Genomic DNA, 18,612 nt, shown 5'->3' with positions numbered 1-18,612 from the left:
GTAAAAATGGGGAAAACTTCTCCTATCTGTTTTGAGGTTGATCAGCCTCCACAACAGTAGACAGCAAAGACCCTCTGCTGACTCAGGAAGCTGTGTCATGCACAAAGGCCTTTGTGGTGGCCATAAGTGCACAGCATTTAGCAATGCCACAGCGCAGAAGGCACTAACTGTACCTGCCAGTGAACCGCATGGCTTGTCTCAGTGGGCCAGTGAGCGGGGACCACAGCTCTGCGCGGGAGGAGTCCATTCTTCACACTGCTTGGGAAGTTGCCAAGTACAGTTTATCCTCTTAGGATTTCGTCAGGCACAGCAGGGGCAGAATGAAGGGGAAGGGAAAGTGGGGGGTATGGTTCCAGAAGCATTGCAACTCCTTCTTCACAGCACATCAGCAGGTTCTCAGCTTTGGGGTGGCAACAGTTCCTGTTCCCACTGAGCTCCTGCAAGCTCAGGAGCTGCTACCTCCAGGAACAAGTGTTTCATTCTTTCCACTTTGAGGAAGAAGCAAGAAAAGAGTGTGCTGGATTTCAAAATGGGGCAGTAGCCATTGTCTGTATCGTACAGCAAATTGCAATGTAAGTCCCCCCTACCTCCCAGTCCAGGGGGATTTATGAGCTCTAGAAAATGCAAAAGGAGGCAGTGAACAAGGAGCTGCTGGAAGTGGGCTCAGCTGCCATGGAGAAAGGAGCAGAAAGAGGGTTAGAAAGATTTTTTTACTACCAGGCCAGGTAGATCAAGCCCTTTGCCTCTGATCCTTGAAGGGACAGCAGAATAAACTTTTGGTAGTGTCAGAATATGAGCTTACAAACCTAAGAAATGCTGGATCCTCCAGCAGAGCAATCTGGGCACTGACAAATGAGTGGAAGTCAGATTCAGATGGAGTGTATCTTTCTGTCACCATTAACCCTCAAAGAAGCTCCTGTTCTAAGAATTTCAGTTAGCTGTCTGCATGTAGCTGGGTCAGCATAGACAGCAAGGGCCTATACTAGTCTTGTGCTGAATTAGTTTAAAAAAAAAAAAAAAAACATCTGAGGTGTTGTTTAGTGAGTCAGTTTTTCCTGGAAGATGTTCCCAAAGAGTGAGATTACCTATTTTTTGCTTTCTTTAAACCAGTTTCAGTGGTGTGACTGGAGTCCAGCGGTGCACAAGTCTGGGCAGAATCCTCTATCAGCTCTGAATTTCACTCAAGGTAAGTCACTCCCCTGCTTTAAGATTGTTACGCGATCAGTGTCGTGCTTTGTGCTCTGTGGTAACAGCGTAAAACCTACAGTGCTGGGGAGAGAATGATGCTCTTTTATGCCTTTTCTATTCCGATGGGCCCAGCAGGCCTAAGATACCTTGGGGTACTAACCAAATGAAACACAGCGCTTGGGGCGAGCTCTGGCAGGCGGGGATTGCTGAGACTGTTTCTAATGTGGCGTATGGTGGGTACACAACTCCTGCCCTGCAGCGAGCCCCTTCCAGCAAGCTGCCCTCTGAGTTGGGGCTTGCTGGAAGGGGACTCCTTGGAGTGCCCTCAAAGTAAGGGAACGTCATGCAAGGAAAGAGGGAGGGATGCCCAAGGCTCTCCCGTCCCCTTATGCTGTGTGCCAGAGGAGTTGTCTTTGGCTGTTGTCTCTTGCTTTGTTCTGTGTCTGTGTTTTTTATAATGGGTTTAGTGAACACGCTTCCCTCAGAGTTTTTTCCTGTTGATATGACAGTGAAGTAGAGATGTGGATAAAACACAGACATTCCTTCCAAAGCGCTATTTCTGTGCACAGGAGAATTCAAGGCAGCTGCAAAGCATCACAAAACCCACAAGATACTGGAGCTATATTATAATATCAGCAGAACAGCAGTTGTTGGTTTTGTTCGGTTGGCTGAGGAGCCAGGAGTTAGCAACAAGTGGTAAAAGCCAATCTGACCGAAGGCTAATTGTTAAAAAAAAAAAAAAAAAAAAAAATTAAGAGTACTTATATGTGATTGGCTGGGATTTTTTTTGCTGAAAAAAAAAATCAATTTACATTTAATAAATCTGTTTCCTCTCCCAGTTTCTCAAAAAGCTCTTAATTTTTAACAAATTCTGTAGGTATGTGTATAGGTAAAAAATGAAAGCGTAACGTTCATTTGAGGATGGAGTTTATATATTTAAGCTGTAATACCTATGGGCATCTGGTAAACAGTGATGTAAATATCTCATGAACAAAAGTTGATGAGGAGAACTTTTAGAAGTAGCTGTAGCTCTCAAGACTGCAGAGCTCCATGTGAACAGGATGGATCGATGTGTGACAAGCTGAAGAAATGGGCCTTTCGGCTTTAGCCTGACTTCTCAGGATTGGTTAGTGAATGCTGCGTAAAGAATCTTCCGCCTCTTGGAAGTCAGTTAGCATTTCGAGGTAAAACTTATTTCAGTTAACATTGCATAATTTTAAATTATAAAAAAGACTGTAGCTGTCATTGCTGAAAGCTAAAAGTATAGCTAGAGCAGAAGCAAATAGTCACATAACCCAAAGGCTATGTGCTGTGGCTTGATAAGCTCCCACAAAACCCACCTTTTCTCATAAACGACTCTTTCTTCCCTGACTTCTCCTTCCTGAAAGCTTGGGTAAGTAGGAGACTATGCAGCACATCTCGAAGTTCATCAGACCCAGTTACTCAGAAGAGAACAAGACAGGCACCAGAAAGGACAAAAGCTCTTTGGTTTCCTCAAAGACGTTTCCCATCATGGCAAGCACTCTCATGCCACCTCCTTCTCTGAGTTCCCTCTGCACAGAAGGGAACCTAACAAAGCATTGAAACTAATTGCCTTTCTCCCAGTCAGGGTGCTGATCTAGAAAAACTTATCCACAAAGACTGCTTTTTACTCTGGGCAACAGCACAGAATCCCCTCATCACTGTTAGTAGTGTTTCATTCCTGGGGACCTCTGTGGTCTGTAACGAAGTCGTGGCAGGTGAGGGGAAAGGGAAGATGCGTTGTGATTTTTGTGGTGAATCTGACCAGTGGTGAAAACAGCCCTTCACGTCTTATGGAGTGACAGCACTGCAAGTAAGGACGTACCACAGGTAATGTGTCAGCCAGCTAACCTGACCGAAGTGGTGGTTGCTTGCTAAACCCAGGCTGTCATCAGAGTCTCAGAGATGAGGAATGTTGGTTTTTTTAAGGCTTTGAGACAGACTTGTCTTGTCTCAGATAAGAGAGGTTAAGTGAGACCGAAATGACATAAGCATTCCTCAGGGTGTTTTTGTTGTGTAGGTGAATGTTTCCAGTAGATAGGAACAGCCCTGAGTATGATTGTTTCTGTTCATATGCTGCTAGAAGAGCATATAGCTGTCTTCATAGACACTGGTATTGCCACAGTTACCCAGCTCCAAGTCACTCCGCTGCAAAGCATTGAATATGGGACCATACACGGAAATCACTCTGAAACTGAAGCCAGCACAAAATAAGAGCTGCTTGTTAAGCAGTGCATCACGGAGAGAACTTGTGGCAACAGTTTCTCAGAGCTCATATTGGCTTAAGTGGTATCAAAGAGGAATTCAGCCTGTGGTTGTAACCTGTGCCAGGGGTTCCCGGATTTGTGTTGCTCTAATGCACAGGCAGCAGCAATAGCAACCATAGGTTGCTACAGCCATCATTATCAGTACTGGAGTCAAGGGCAGATCATGAGACAGTGGCTGCTGGAAGTGTGCTGTTTCATGCATATAGGAAGGTGCACCTCTAGTTTCCTGTTTCCGCCTTCCCATCATATACTTTTCTAATCCTTAAGCTACCATATTCCTTCCCAGAGGGACCCATTCTCCCTGTCCTGAGTCAAGACCCCCACCGCACCCTTTCGTTTACCAAACCCCATCTCCATCAGCTTTAACTGTGCTCATGGAGATGTTTGCCCTGTGACCTGGGTAGTTCCTCCTTCAGCGATTCCCGTACCACAGCTTAGGAACCACTGGCGTATGTGTAGATAAACGTACTGAGATGATCTTTTTACCTCTTCACTTTGGGAGAGGAGTACTTTCCCTGCGACAAGTGGCTCCAGCTGAGATGTTTCTCTGTGGGTTTTACACAGAGCCCTTGAGGTAAGGTTAACTTAGGAGGCCGGTCCGTTTCTGAGAGACACTAACCACTGGGTGCTGGAAATGTATCCCTTGTAAACTGCGTTGTGTTAGTAATGAATTAAATGAATTGCTGAAGTATCAAAACAGTGCAGGTTTGGGTGAAATATAATTTGTAAGTGCAAAAGACAGTGGTGAGTGAAAAGATCTTCAAAGTAAATCAAGCCACCTTGCCCTTTCCTGATTTTCAAGGGCTGTTTTGTTCTTTAACAGCTTTATTAGGTCTATACAGGTGAGCTGACTCCAGCACAGAATTGAAATAAAAACAGTGGCTAGGCAATAATGCTCTAATGCAAAGGTCATAACAGCTTTTTGAGTTTGCCTGTGTTCAGCCAATTTAAAGAAGATTGCAGTGAAGGCAACTTAAATATCTTCATAAAATACAGGCAAGCAATTACATTTAGTAAAGCATGAAAGAATTACAGGGAGTAAGGCAGGGAAGTCCATCTCTTGTGTCCCAGGGCAAGACCAGATCTTTGCAGATAATCCCTGTCAGATCTCTGACCTCTTAACAGCCTCTGCTGCATGGGTGAAAAGTCTCAAGGACAATGTTTGAGTGAAGAACTGTGCATTGCAAAGCAGGCTCCTCAAAAGAAGACCTGCAGCTTCAAAATACTGCAGGGTGATCATCTCAGGTGTTTTGCAGTAAAGTAAACCTTATCTACTCTTCATAAAGTTACTTGTGGGGTACTATGCTTGGTAGATCCTTGGTTCCAAAGGTAGAGTAGTGCAATAGTCTTCCCCATTTTCTTTTTTTGTCCTTTTAAGGTTACCTTTGATAATGTAGGAAACCAAGCCAGAGAAAAGTGATGTTCTAATAACTTATGAGGCTAAATGACATCCCAGATGAACTTGAAGATTTGAACTGAAGCACTGGTAGGAAGCTAACGGATAATGACTGCAGGGCATGCATACGGTAGGATGTACTTTGCATGTGAGTGCTTACAGCATCCACAGAACATACCTGGGTGAACTATGTGTAGAGAGGACTGGTTGCTTTATCTTCTGCTGTACTTAATACTGTACTTAGTGCAGGGAATTAAAATCCCAAAGGAAGGTCTTACCTCTTGGCATCCATGGTTTTGATAGTTTAGAGTCAGACTACACTATCACCAAACGTGGGTTTATTTCTCTGCTTAGTTCTTTAGTAAAAAAACATTGAAAACCAGACATAGCAGGATGGTAGCAGACTTACTTGGAGTTTAGAACAGTTCTCCTTTTGTATACTATAGGATGGAGCTGAAGAGGTTTTAAAAGAAATGTGACTGTGTAGTATGTTAATCTGAGATAATTCTTTAGTAACTTTATGCTGTTTCTGTAACTCAAATGTATCTAGCATTGAAAAGATACTTTCAATTTTATTTGATACTATATTATTGCATGGATTGCCTGTGAGTGTAGTGTACCAGTTGGAAACCAGTTAAGGAAGCTAGAAGGTCATCAGGGAGCCCTTGGCTGTTCTCCCTGCTGGTAGGCTGCTCTCACATCCAAGAGTAAACACCAGTTTGGCTTTCAAGAATCACGGTTAAACAGTTGTCCTTGTTTGTAGCAATACTTTCACTTTACAAATGGGAAAAGCCCATTTGCAAATTCAGCTCTTTATTCCAGTATTTGGTCTATTCATATATGTCTCCTCTTTTGCAGCCTAACTAATTGCAGACCCAGTGTGGCAGAACTCATATGGACAAAGACCTGAGCAACCTGGTCTAATGCGGAGGTTATCCCTACTTTGAGCTAACTTGATGGACTAAATGAAACCCAGAGATCCCTCCAGCCTCAATTACATTATGACAGACATACTGAATTGCTCCATACTGGTGCTGGTTGTAGCACTCGCTTCTTAGTGGCTGGTCTTGTAGTGAGAAGGCTGAGAGCCTTTGTTTAGCTGCTGACAACCGTCTTTACCTTTAAGTCTGAATCTTCTCCATGGTAGTTTTGAGCAAATGGGTGTATTCTGTGATCTTTGCTATATCCTGCAGGTTCCGTCTTTGGGAATTCTTGTGCAAAAAATGACAAGATAGGAGAGAGAGGGCTGGGGAAAGCAGAAAAGTCAAAGTCCCAGGACAAGACAAGTCTTCAAAAGAACCTCTTCCTTAGTTCTACATAATGGATTTTTGTTTGTTTATTTGATTTTTACTTCCCTTTGAAGTCTTGGCCACTGTCAGATGTGGGTAAGGATTTGACTGGATCATAGCATTGATCCTGTTTGGCAATTTTGGGGGACAATTTTTAAGCTACCCTGATTTTTGTGGTTAGTTCTGAACACACCAAGTACCTGGACTTCCTTAAGATCAAACCACTAATTTGTCCAGTGAGATTCCAAACCTATTTTTTTTTCTACCTCTTTCTATTCTTCTCCAAGACCAGAAAATGCAGTTTTTCAAAGAAGAAATTTGAAGAATCAGTTCATGCCCTGACTTAGGAATACTAGCAAGAGGTGTAGGCAAGTATCTGTTTGGGTTGGGGCCAGAAGTGTTCCCACAGTGAGATTTAGTGAAAACCCCAGTTTCGTGGGCGGAAGGGTTGATGGGCCTGACTTCAGCGTGCTGGAGACATCTTGTGCATTTGGGGCTGGCCACTTACAGGGGGTTTGTTTTTGGCTTTGCACAGGATGGTTCAGTGAAGGTGCCAGGAGAGAGCAGTTTGACCAAACACTTAATCAAATGCTGAAAGTAACAATTTCTTGTCGGGTGGCATGAGATGTCTGTGGTCCTAGAAGTTAAAAGCTTTTCAGTAAATGCCGTTGTTCATCTGACCCTTTTCCATTCTCTCGGTTCCACCTAGGAGGGTTCTGCCCCAAAAGAGACCCAATAAGATATTTCTACTCCTTTCACTGATGATCTCTTCCCTTGCCTTTCCTTTTGTCCTTGCTGGAGTCCCCCAGGGGCAGTGGGGTCTCAATCCCCAGCTGCCAGCCTGCATCCTGTCAGCACTGTGCAGAATTCAGGCTGTTACTTTGTCCCTCTCTGCTATTTTCCAGCCATGATATTTTTCTTCCCTTTCTTCCACACCCATTTTGGGAGCACTTTTTTAAGACCTAACTGTAAGCCCAGCACTTAGTCAAAGCGGCGGGAGGATGCTCTGCGTGCCAAGGAGAGCAGAAGTGTTCTGGCTTGGTGGTGGGGGTGGAGGTGCATGTCAGTCCCTGCTGCCACATTGACTCAGGGGCTGTTGTGCAACTGGAGTCCAGGAATCTGCATTCAGAGAAGATAAGTGCACGATGGTTACGCAAATCAGCAGGTGCAGCCTCTCAGAGTGGAAGGATTGATGTGCTGCGTGGCCTTCGAGAAGTCATTGAATAGTGGTTTAACAGACCCAGCACATCTGGGAGCAAAGGATTTCAGAGCTGGAGTGGAAGTTGGTAGTATCTACATGACTGTGACCTCATTAAAGATAAATCTAAATAAAAAGAAGACTTTCCCAACTAATAATGTAACATATAATTTACCCAAAGCTAAAAGACTTTTTGAGTTAAATTTGGGGAGTGTTTTATAGGAAAAAATATTAGAGTTAGGTATTCTTTAAGAACAGTGCCTTATACGGCAAAGAACTGTGATTCTGCCCTCAGGAAAGAGGCATCTTCATAAAAGCTGATCATTGTTCAGTGGTGAAGACGGCATTAGGAACAAAAAAGTAAAAGCAATGTGGAAGGGGAGGGAGAGTGGGGCGCAGTTAATACAAATTAGAAATGAAGTGCAGAAAACTGGAAATGAAAAGGAAAATGTAAAATTATCCTTGGCTGCTATCTTCAAGGACGATAAAGAATTTAAACATTCTGCTTGAAACAGAAAAAGAATTGTGTAAGGCCTCTTTGAAATGGAAATGGTGCAATTGTTAATGATGATGAAAATAAGTAGAAGCATTTAGTAAGTATTTCTGATCTATGTTTGGATGACAGCAGAATAATATGCTAGAATCACAGGAGGATAATGAATTAATTTCTAAATTATTAGGCCTCGAGAAAAAAAATATTGTAAAACACTGACTAGTAATAAGCATTTTAGAAAGTACACGTTCAGATAACTTGCAGGCAAGAGCCCCAGTGGAGATGCTAAGAAGATAGGTGGTTTGCAGATGGCAGTTTTTAATACTGGGGAAATCCAGGACACTGGATTTTTGGCTGGGTTTTCAATATGCCAAAAGGGAAACTGGATTAGTCAATCAAAACAATCATGGGGAGTTTAGAGTGTAGGACTTCTCCCTTGGCTCCTTCTTTCTCTGTGGGCTTAGGGACAAGCCTTGGGGCAGATGATCCCTTTGTGTACCCGCTGGATTTAAGGCCTCTCGTGACTTACAGGACAGAATAACACTTCAGCTTCTTTAGGAATAGGTCGTTCAGAGCCATTGAATTAAAAAAAAAAAAAGGCTCTGGGTCAAAAAAGTGCTGCTGGTTTGAGAGGGAAGTGAGCTGTCTGAGATTCAAAGCCATCATCCCCCAAAGCAGTATCAATTTTGGATTAACTGTCAGTGGGTGGTGGTAGCGTGCTGGTTGTTCTTGGATATTCTGTCCACCGGTGAGTTAAGCTCCTGCTTACTTAAGAAGGAATTTCCTCTGGAAATGTTCTGAATGATGATGCAGTTGCTGAAATGGTAATTCCTCTTCTGATGGGCTAGGATGGGAGCGTGGAGTCTGTACAGCTTCCAGCCTCCCTGCTAAAGAAAAGGTATGCTCACTGTCGAGCTTTCGTACTTGCCATGACACTGTCCAGCCGCAGGGCTCGGATGCTCTGTAGAGAGCATGCCTGTGAGCTGAGGGAATTTTCCCACCTTTGCAGCCGCTCCAAAAAAGGATTTCTAAGATTAACTACAGGAAGGTCTTTCTACGTGCTGGCTGTCTCCACTGGGGCACTAACAGGGGCTTGCCCGCTGCGGACTCAAGCCCTGGATGAGATGCGAAAGCCCAGACTGCTCCTACGTAACAAATCGGAGCATAAAGTGTGAGATGTTGCCCAAGGAAGCCCTTCAAAGATCCAGGAAAGACATGCCTGATTGCCACTTACCAGCCTTTGAGCTCCTTGCTGCAAAAGCACGCAGCAGTAAGGAAAAGCCTGTTCAGAGGAACAGCATGCCTTTGGGGAGAAAAAGAAGGCAAGGCCAAGGGTGAAGCATTAAACTAGTTCACATGCTGATTCTGCTTTGAATTGTGGGATAAAATATATTTATTGTCTATACCTCTGCACAGTCCCCCACCTTCCCATCAGCTTTGCCTCACAGCTTCTCATTTACCCTCCGTTACAGCTCTGCTGTCCCCAGCTTGAACGGGTTCACCACCATGGCAGAGGTGGTAATTCCACTTCTATTTCCTTAATGTTGTCTTGATAGGAAAGTAACTTGGCTTTTCTTAAAACACTGGAGTGTGTTTCCCTGAATTGCATTTGACATGTATTTTTCAAATGTACTTCTGTCTCCAGTGAGTGTTTTGTAGTTTATGAGTAAATGATTTCTTCTCGGTTTTCTTCTAGGAAATGCTAGTGTCTGTGAATATCAGAGAGGCGTTTGTGGTGTTAGGTTAACTGGGAGGTTAGAGCAGTCACTTTCTGCACTCTCACACTTTGCAGTTTGCACCTGATATTATTCGTCACCATTCATTACAAATAAGATTCTTGGCCTAATCTTTTGTTCCTACTATCAAACTGGTATCTTTAATGATGATGTGAAAGCAATATTAACTATTAGAGGAATGGAAGGAATGGAACTAGAAATGGAATTACAGATGGAACTATTAATATTTATGGAAGCTTAATTATGCTGTAACATTTTATAGACCTGCATTGAAAAAGATCTGCATCATACAAGAAATGCTTTCCCTGATGCAGCTTTACATAATCAATTCTTAGTATCTGGAGCTTCGAGTGAGTGATTTTTAGATTCGGCTTTAGAGCCCAGCACTGCTTTTCCACTGCAGGGTGACAGCAGGGAGGGGAGCTAGCTGAGCCCTTCCTTCTCAGCTGTCTTGCCTCAGGGTGAATCAAAGGCACAATGGCTGATTTGAATTTATGCTACTGTTGTCTGGTTCCCATATCCTATTTCTCTCCTTACTTTCTCACTTTTCCTGCTCTGTCCTCACCTTCTGCCTCCCGCAATAGCAGGGGGTGGGAATGCAGTATATGAAACCAGTGCAGGGGGACTCTTAATCTTTCTACCTCAGCTGTCTTGATCCAGTAGAGATCCCACGTTACGCAGGAAAAATTTAACAAGAGAAGTCAGTAGCTTCTGCATGTGGGAAGTAAATTCAGTCCTAAAACTTTTTTGGCAGAAGCTGTTTGGAGGACCTTTCTAGGGGCATACTCTGCGCATGACAGCTGTTCCATCTGTTTGCAGACAGTGAGAGCCGAAGAGATGGGGAGGTACAACTGACCTTCAAAGGTATTGCCAAAGCTAGAAAATACAGCTCTGAAATGTATTTAAAAAGACCTTCCTCTGACTTAGCTCTGCATCCATGTCTTTGCATGTCCTAACTGGCACTGTGACGCTTGTGGTGCTGATACTGTAGAATTACATAAAAAGGAAGCTCCCTTTCATTCACTGTCAGCTGCAAGCTTTGACAGTTTCTGAAGCATTTCACCACTTCTTAAATGTCTGACTATGTTTCTGCTTATAGAATATTTTCTTTGTCTTATTCTTCTGGCAGTTGTTAGGTTAGAATGCGAAGAGGAGATTTTCCTAATAGTAATATGAAAACTGGTGACAGAAAAAGGTTTTTTAAATTTAATTCTCCTATTCAGCCCCCCAGTAAAAATTAGAAGATTAAGAAGAAGAGGACAGAAAATGGAGTCTCCTAGTTTATCTTGTAAGACCTATTGATGGTGAATATGAATGAGTGCAGTGCTGTGGGCTCCTGCCTCTCCTCGCTTTGGTGTTAAGTGCCGCTGCAGTATGATTGCTGCCTGTTTTATGCATTTTGCAGTTTGTACACTGGATTTCTCTTTTGGTCACTCCTTTCTATACCTGTTGCTGTTCACAAAAGTCGCTGACAGAAACAGATTAGCATTAGTGCAGAGGTACCTCAGACCTGTCGTTTCCTTCATCCGTTAAGGATAGGGGTCTGAGGACATTCTTATTATACAGTGAATTGTAGACCATAAGAGTTGTATCTGCTCAGTAATTCCTTGTACGTGGGCTGCGCACCCTGAAGTGTTTCATGCAATCCCTGGCCTGGGTCACTGTGAAGCCATGTTTAATTTAAACAAGGATACATTCAGCTGGCCAGAATGTGTGTTTGGAGTTTAAACTCACGGTGGTTTCCTCCTGCCTCCATGGGGCTGATTACCACACATTCCTTTCTTTTAATTTCAGCCCTCTGCAGTTCTAGGAAAAGGTCCTTGATTAAGTACTGAGAAACCAGTCTATTTGCGGGTCTAATTTTGTTGCTTCAATTACATTACTGTATGCTAAATATAGGAAGGCACCAAGCAAATCCCAATTCCTGGACTGAACAGAGTGTTCAGGAGCACTGTTCAAATTGAAATGGTGTGGCTCGGGCCTCTGTTTAATTCTAGCTAATGAACCAATTTCTTCCAGAGTGTAAATCGGCACATCTACATTGATTTATAGGCAAGCGGCTGGGTCATCGCAGTTTCGCACAGCTAAAAATGAGCCTAGTGCCCAACTCTTTGCTTCCTGTTTCTAATTGAAAGTAGCAGAGATAAATGGTGCGTCATGCTGGCGGAGTTCACAAGTCCTGGAGGGACAGCAGAGTGCTTCAATCTCTTGTCTGGTGTCTGAGAACCTAGAAATCAGCAAGTGGAACATGTTCAATAACCTGTAAACTGGTCTTGTAGTTTGCTCCTGACTCAACATTGCTTTCTGTGCTATTCCCTGGGTGTTTTTTTTTATAGCCCTGAAATCCATGAAAAATAACTATGAAGTCTACTTGTCTTCTAAACATGTGCGAACGGCCTTGGCATTGCAGGGAACTTCAGAGTCCAGTGTAACCATGCAGATTTGCATTTTTCTTCTGTCCAGCAGGTGGAAAAACCACCCAACAAACAGAAAACCACAGCATTTTAAGTGCATGGAACACTTGTAATAGGTGAGAGATTGATTGTGCTGGAGACAGTCGTCTTATCTGCTAAACAGCTACTGTCTATCTCGGGGAGCAGCTTCCCCTGCAGCGCCTCGGTGGCAGGGTGCCATGGCCCTGTCCCGGGGTGACCAGTTGTTAGTCTGAGCCGCTGCGTGGCCCATTCATTCCCGGGCCCATTGGCCAAGACTCCTGACAAGGGGGCCAGTTTGCTGGGTGCTCAGTTGAGGCCCACCAACACAGGTCACATAGGCTTTCTTTTCTTTTTCTGCAGGGCCAGACTTGAGTCTGTATGAAAGCTGGTGCGAATTCTCATCCAGCTGCGCTGCTGACTGCAAACTCTGCAGCAGGGTTTCTCCCTCTATTCACAGCTCAGTGCTGCTGCCTTGTATTTCAAGGGCAGCTTGTGGGGAACCATGAAACAAACTCAGTCTAATTCCTGTTTTCCTTTTTTGTGTGCCTCGAGGCTATCCTCGCATTCCTCGCAGCTGGTGACTGCTCTATTTCCCTGAATCTCATTCAGAGTAATGTACCTACAAGCCAGATAGTTGTCATCTCTAAAAGACGTTTGTTTCCACAGAAGAATAGCAATGAGGTTACTGTCTGCTCCCTTCACAGTCAGCCAGGCTGGGAGAAGTCCAAATATCCAATCCTGCCTTGGAATTCGTATTGCATAAAGATAAAGCAGCCAAAAATAGTTTCCATGAGCTGGATGGTTCTATAGCTTTCTGTGTTTATCTAACAGGAAAATGTGAAGTAGTACAGTAGGTCATGCACTAAACTGAGCAAAATCATGGGGCATGTGGGAGCTCACGGAGATGAGCTTATAATTTATTTATTTGATTAACTTAACCTCTCTCTGCTTAAGAATTGCCTGCAGTTTTCTTACATTGCTCTTATGTTTATTTGATAAAAGGAAAAACCAACCCAGCTCTACTGTCAGGAATTAGAGATTCTGAAAGAGGCTTTTGGGGAGGGGAGGAGGGAGAGAGGAGAGTTTGCACAGCTCTGCCAGAGTCTTATTTTTTCCTGCCTTCCAAGAACAGGGCTGTGTTCCATCCCCTGCCGCCCCCTCAGCTAGTGCTGGGAAGAGCAGCTGAGTTTAGCTCACTGTTCCTGGAAGTCACTGAGACACCGAGCATCGAGAAACCAGCATTTTCTGTAGCAGGCTCTGCTTGAATGGAAAAGATGAGCTGATCTTCATCCCTCTTGTTCGCTAGCCTGGATTAACCCTCGCTGCACCAAGACAGGCTACAGAGGCTACAAAATGTACTCTTTTAGAAAGGGACAAAGGCTTTCTTCATTCATTGGGGCCATGTGTCTGGAAGCCGCTCTGAAATACAATGTCACATCATCAGCCAAATGTATGCCTGTTGTAACTCAGGTTCACTAGATTTGTGCTAGGACCACCTTTCATCTTTTTTGTCTTGCCTATCGGAATTGAGGCACGAGCAGCTGTTCAGGCAAGCAGGCTGCTCCAGTGGCCATGTCCTCCTTGGGCTCTGCACTTCAGTAAGGAAAGTGCTTTTTGGAGTGCAAAGAACTTCTCAGCCACAGACTCCCCCAGAATTGGCCTGGTTCAGGTATACCTTGAGCGGGTAGTTACAGCATGGTGCTGTGTACTGCTGCACAAAATGTTTGATAATGTGCTTTAAGAGGCATATAAAGACTGTGTGTGCTGTAGGGTAAATTCCAGTCAGTTAAATGAAATTACTTATATGGGGGTCTGCATTTATGTTAGGGGTAAGGAGGAGGAGTTTGTAGTTTATAATCTTGTAATTTGGGTTCTGTTTCTTGCGGCATGATTGGGGCCAAGCACTGTCCTCTGATGCCTCAGTTTCCCCTATGTGTAGTATGGGATGTACTGATACTGTGGTTCAGTTGGGGATCGTGAGGGTTTATTAATGCCCGTGGGGTCCCCAGGCAGAGAGCTCTATGGAAACACAAACTATTACTGGGTCACTGGAAATGCACTGGCTCATTTGCTTCTTTCTTCAGGCTGACTCAAAGCTTGTTATTCCACAGCTGTGACTGTCACAGCCAGAGCCCCAGTGCCAAATTTATGTGAGTGTGATGGCTGTGATGAACCTGATGAGATCCTGAAAACAGCTTAAGGTGACCAGAACATAGCACATGTAGGCATTTCTATTGCTATTTCCATGGATGCAATTAGCTGAACACGAGTAGTCCAAAGGTTTTTCTTTTTCAATGTTTTTGGCTTTCTTTATTCAGGGGAGAAAGAAAATCCCTTCCTTTCCCTGTGTGCCTAAAATTGGCTTAGGGTTCTCACTTGACACAGGTAGTCAGGTTGATTTTGGTCAACCTCGGGCTCTGCTTTCTCAGTTGAGCTCTGATGAGGGCTGGCCCCTGATTTCAGCTCCTCAGTGCATTAATCCGGGAAAGAAAACAAACCTACCCTGAATGCCGGCATAGGCATCTGTCAAAGTACCCACAAAGAAGGAGAGATTGAGAAGGGGTTGGGGTAACCTGGGATGTCATATTCACTGTTTCTAAGCTGGCACTGGTAGTTGCATGTAATGAGATGACTTTTTGAGATTATTTTTGTGGCTGTGGAGTTTGTGGAAGAGACTGATTTTTTTCCTGGCATGGGGGGTGAAGGAAGCAGGGCTGAAGCACTGGGATCTTATGAGTCTCTGCTTCGCCCCATCCTGTCCCCTAAAGGAATTTACTGCTGTTCAACTTTCAGGCTTCATAGTCGGCAACCTGTAGTATTGCAAGGCAGAGGAGAGGCTGTGGCGTGAATCCTGTCCTGAGAGCGTGGCCTCTTGGGAAGGAACTGAGTGAGCAGCCCTATCTCCTGCCTTCCCCCTGCCACCGCCATGGAAGCACTGCGGTTTGGTTAGTTGCCTGGATAAACAGCGGTGGGGAGGTTTTTCTACTCGAGCACATACTCTGAGGAAGTGTAACGGCACGGTGCTGGAGCCTGCCCGCCGCCTCTGGTGTCTGCAGAGGTGCTGAAGGTGCTGTCGCTGGCAGTTCCCTGCATGCGCTGCTCAGCCCTTCTGTTGCGTGTGGTCTCGTTTTCGTTTGTGCAAATTCTTGCTACAGCGTGGGAAGTTGCCAGAGCAGAGATGTTCATGCTGCTGATGAGCCTGTAAAAGTTTCTTTGTTCAACTGCCTCAGTTCTTGGAATTGATCTAGGCCAGGCAGCATCTTGAAAAACTGTAACTAGAAAAATAAACTCTTCCACCTGATGCTTTCCTATTAGCACAGATTCAAAGGGGAAAACAGAGCTGCTGCAAAAGAGTGCAGGCATTGTGTGTGGTGAGGAGTTGTCAGCAGCTGAGTCAGGCTCACAAAACATCATTTAAACAAAAATCCGTGAGTACCTGCTCGGCTGGACACAGCTTCATCCCGATACTGTGCCCACAAGGTGGGTGGGTGTTTGCAGGGGGCAGAATAACTAACACGCTTATAAAGCACAATACCAATAGTTTTGGTCCTTGCGCTGTGGCCTTACAGATACTGCCTACAGGAACAAAATCTAGTTGTCCTATTTCTGGGTAGCAGACTGACCACAGTAAAATAAGGAATTACAGTATGGGGTCTCACTGAACCCGTGATAACAATCACAAATTTCCAGCAAATTGGTTTTCTAGCAGCTTTGAATTTTCATGGGAGAGGAATAAGAATTTCCTTTGATTTGGGTTTTATAATAAAAACATTACTTTTTTTGTTACCAGAAGTTGTAGGGTCGGTTGCCTGCTCCCCTGTGCACAATTCTGATACACAGCTCCTCTTCCCAGGCTCGGTAGCCCTGGGACGTTAGGTCATATGAGCTGTGACACTTGTCCTAGAAATACCAGGCTTGAAACTTAAAGTATTCGTTATTATTTCCATTACGGAACCATTTAGCATTTTTCAGTCTGGGATGCATTTAATGGAGCCCAAGGCTACACAGTGGTTTGTCCCAGGACAGCTGACAGGTTGGGGCAGAAATGGCAATGGGCTTTAGGTCTTCTGCGTCTCAGCCAGCATCTCTGCTGCCCCTCAGCTGGGGGTATGTCGTGGTTTAACCCCAACCGGCAGCTAAGCCCCGCACAGCCGCTCGCTCACCCTCCCCCCCAGGGGGATGGGGGAGAGAATCGGAAGGGCAAAAGTAAGAAAACTCGTGGGTTGAGATAAGAACAGTTTAATAATTGAAACAAAATAATAATAATAATGATAATAGTAATAATAAGAATAAATTGTAGTGAAAAGGAAAACAACAAAAGAGAGAGGAACAAAACCCAGGAAAAACAAGTGATGCAACTGCTCACCACCCACCGACTGACGCCCAGCCCGTCCCCGAGCAGCCATCGCTGCCCCTGGCCAACTCCCCCAGTTTCGATATTGAGCGTGACGCCCTATGGTATGGAATAGCCCTGTGGCCAGTTTGGCTGTGCCCCCTGCCAGCTTCTTGTGCACCCGGCAGAGCATGGGAAGCTGAAAAGTCCTTGTTTTAGTATAAGCACTACTTAGCAACAACTAAAACACCAGTGTGTCATCAACGGTATTCCCTTACTAAATCCAAAACACAGCACTGTACCAGCTACTGGGAAAAAAATTAACTCTGTCCCAGCTGAAACCAGGACAGGGTAAAAGTCTCTGAAACTGATGGTTTGATCACTCCTGGCTCCTGACTGAAACACAAATAGCATAACAAATTTGCAGTTGAAAGACTGTATGATATTTTTCAGTGCCGTGTTGCGCACGGTTAGGACTCTGAAACAGTGCCTGAAATACAGTTTAGATCTACTTCAGATGGACAGAGCCTCTGTGCAGCTGCAGCCCCAGAGCGTACCTGCGTGTTGGAGCATGAAGCTCTCCTGGGAAGCACAGAACAGTCCCTTCTGAAAATGATACTTCTTGAGAGTGAATTTTCTGTATAACCATGGATTTCCGTAACTTGTGCTGTGTTCGTGATTGTTTAGTGGATTCTGACACTGGTGAGATGGGATGGGAATGGGTCCTTTTCTGACTCAGTGACAAGTTTTTGTGAAAGCCCACGCACAGCAGCAGCGTCTGCTCCGGTGAGCGCACGTGCCAGCCGTGCCTGCGCTGCGACAGGGAGCGCTTCCGTCTCTCTTCGTTCATATTCAGTAGTTTGTTTGCAAAAGCTATTTTGTGGGCTTGGTTTTGTCTCCAGGGAGCAGAGGGTGGGAGTTTGGAAGTTCAGCTGGCATCAAGCTCCCCGAGGTGCCTGGGAGTTTTACTTGTACAGCAGAAACTTCCAGAAGCCTACTTGTGTCCCGAGAGCCTTTTGCACCAGGTGCTGTACTGACACAGGCAAAGGGCTGAGCTTTTGAGTGCTAACGCTGCTGGTGGCTGCATTCATGGTGAGGAAACAAGGACGATCCTGTATGGCTGAAAAGGGTGATTTTTTTGTATCTTGTTCTGCCCCCCTGCTTTCGAGCTCCAGTTGTTTTTCAGGAATGGGCCCTACACAGATGAACGGAGACCCAGAAATGCGAACTCTGACTCTGGAATGTACTGAGGATTCAAAATGGATGGTGACCTCTTTCCCTCAGTGTCATGTTTCTTTGCTCTCTCAGTCCCAGGGGCATTTTGGTTTTGCCATACCTTCCTCATCACTCCTAAGCAACTCTCCCTATGATCTTTTCTCCATCCTCTTTCTGCCCTCCTCACTTCCCTTGCTTGGCCTACACTTTTGGCTTCTTTCCTCCCAGTATCTCATGTAGCTCTGTCCCCGACTGTCCCCTCACCAGTCCTGACCACACGCTGTCTCTTCCCCTCCTATTGCCACCACATTTGTCCTCTTCTTCTTTCTCAAATTCTCTCTTTCTTAAATCCTCCCCTCTGCTTTATAGGTGGTTCCTCTGTCGCTTTCAAGTACTTATGTCCCTACACTCTCTGTCTGTGAAAGAAGAACAAATAGACTAAACAAGCGGTTTGCCAGGTCTTTGCTGTGCTCTTGATAAATTCAGTGCTTCTGTAGCTCCTCATTCTTCTGACAGCGCAGGCAGGGAGCCCAGCATCCCCCCTCCCATGCGATGAGCTCACAGGGAGCTGTCACAGTTTATTCTAAGAAATCAGCTAATGTACAGTACTCAGCAGAGGAACCCCTCCCCTGGGAGGATCAGCAGAATTAGGATGTGCAGCGAGTTATCTTGGGGATTACACAATCTTATCACCTCCTCCAGAGGGTGGGGAGCGGTGAGCACCGCACCGCTCTGAGTCACACTTCCCCCTGCAATGTGGTACAGGTTTCCTGACTCACTTCCTCCCAGGAGTTCTGTTTCCTTAGGCCTCTGCACCAACATCACAAGCAAAAAAAAAAAAAAGTGACAGACAGGGAAGTCAAGGCAGCCATGGCCTCCAAGCCATGGTAGCGCCTGCCCCATGCTTCTTGTCTGTTCTGACTTTGGGTGGGAAGCCGGTGCTGCTCAGCAGGCAGTACACAAAAAGCCACTCGCTGCTCAGTGCTGGTGAGGCGGTCGGAGTTTTATTTGGCTTGCTGAGACAGCCAGGACCTAGTTGAC

The 18,612-nt window shown here is 45.0% G+C and overlaps 1 protein-coding gene across 6 annotated transcripts in view; it reads left to right on the top strand.

Moving 5' to 3' along the window:
• Positions 1–18,612, top strand: part of MAPKAPK3 (MAPK activated protein kinase 3) — a 135,156-nt gene that overhangs the window by 19,768 nt on the left and 96,776 nt on the right. For 5 of the 6 annotated variants that reach the window (XM_075514058.1, XM_075514057.1, XM_075514059.1 and 2 more), the window contains one exon: positions 1,111–1,186. The gene's annotated coding sequence lies outside the window, so the exon portion shown is untranslated. Of the gene's footprint in view, positions 1–1,110; positions 1,187–13,160; positions 13,693–18,612 lie in introns of those variants that run through there. The other variant, XM_075514060.1, reaches the window with a different exon arrangement.

This window comes from Mycteria americana, chromosome 11 (assembly GCF_035582795.1).
Source record: "Mycteria americana isolate JAX WOST 10 ecotype Jacksonville Zoo and Gardens chromosome 11, USCA_MyAme_1.0, whole genome shotgun sequence".
NCBI lineage: Eukaryota > Metazoa > Chordata > Aves > Ciconiiformes > Ciconiidae > Mycteria > Mycteria americana.
This window is presented reverse-complemented; position numbering and strand designations above follow the sequence as displayed.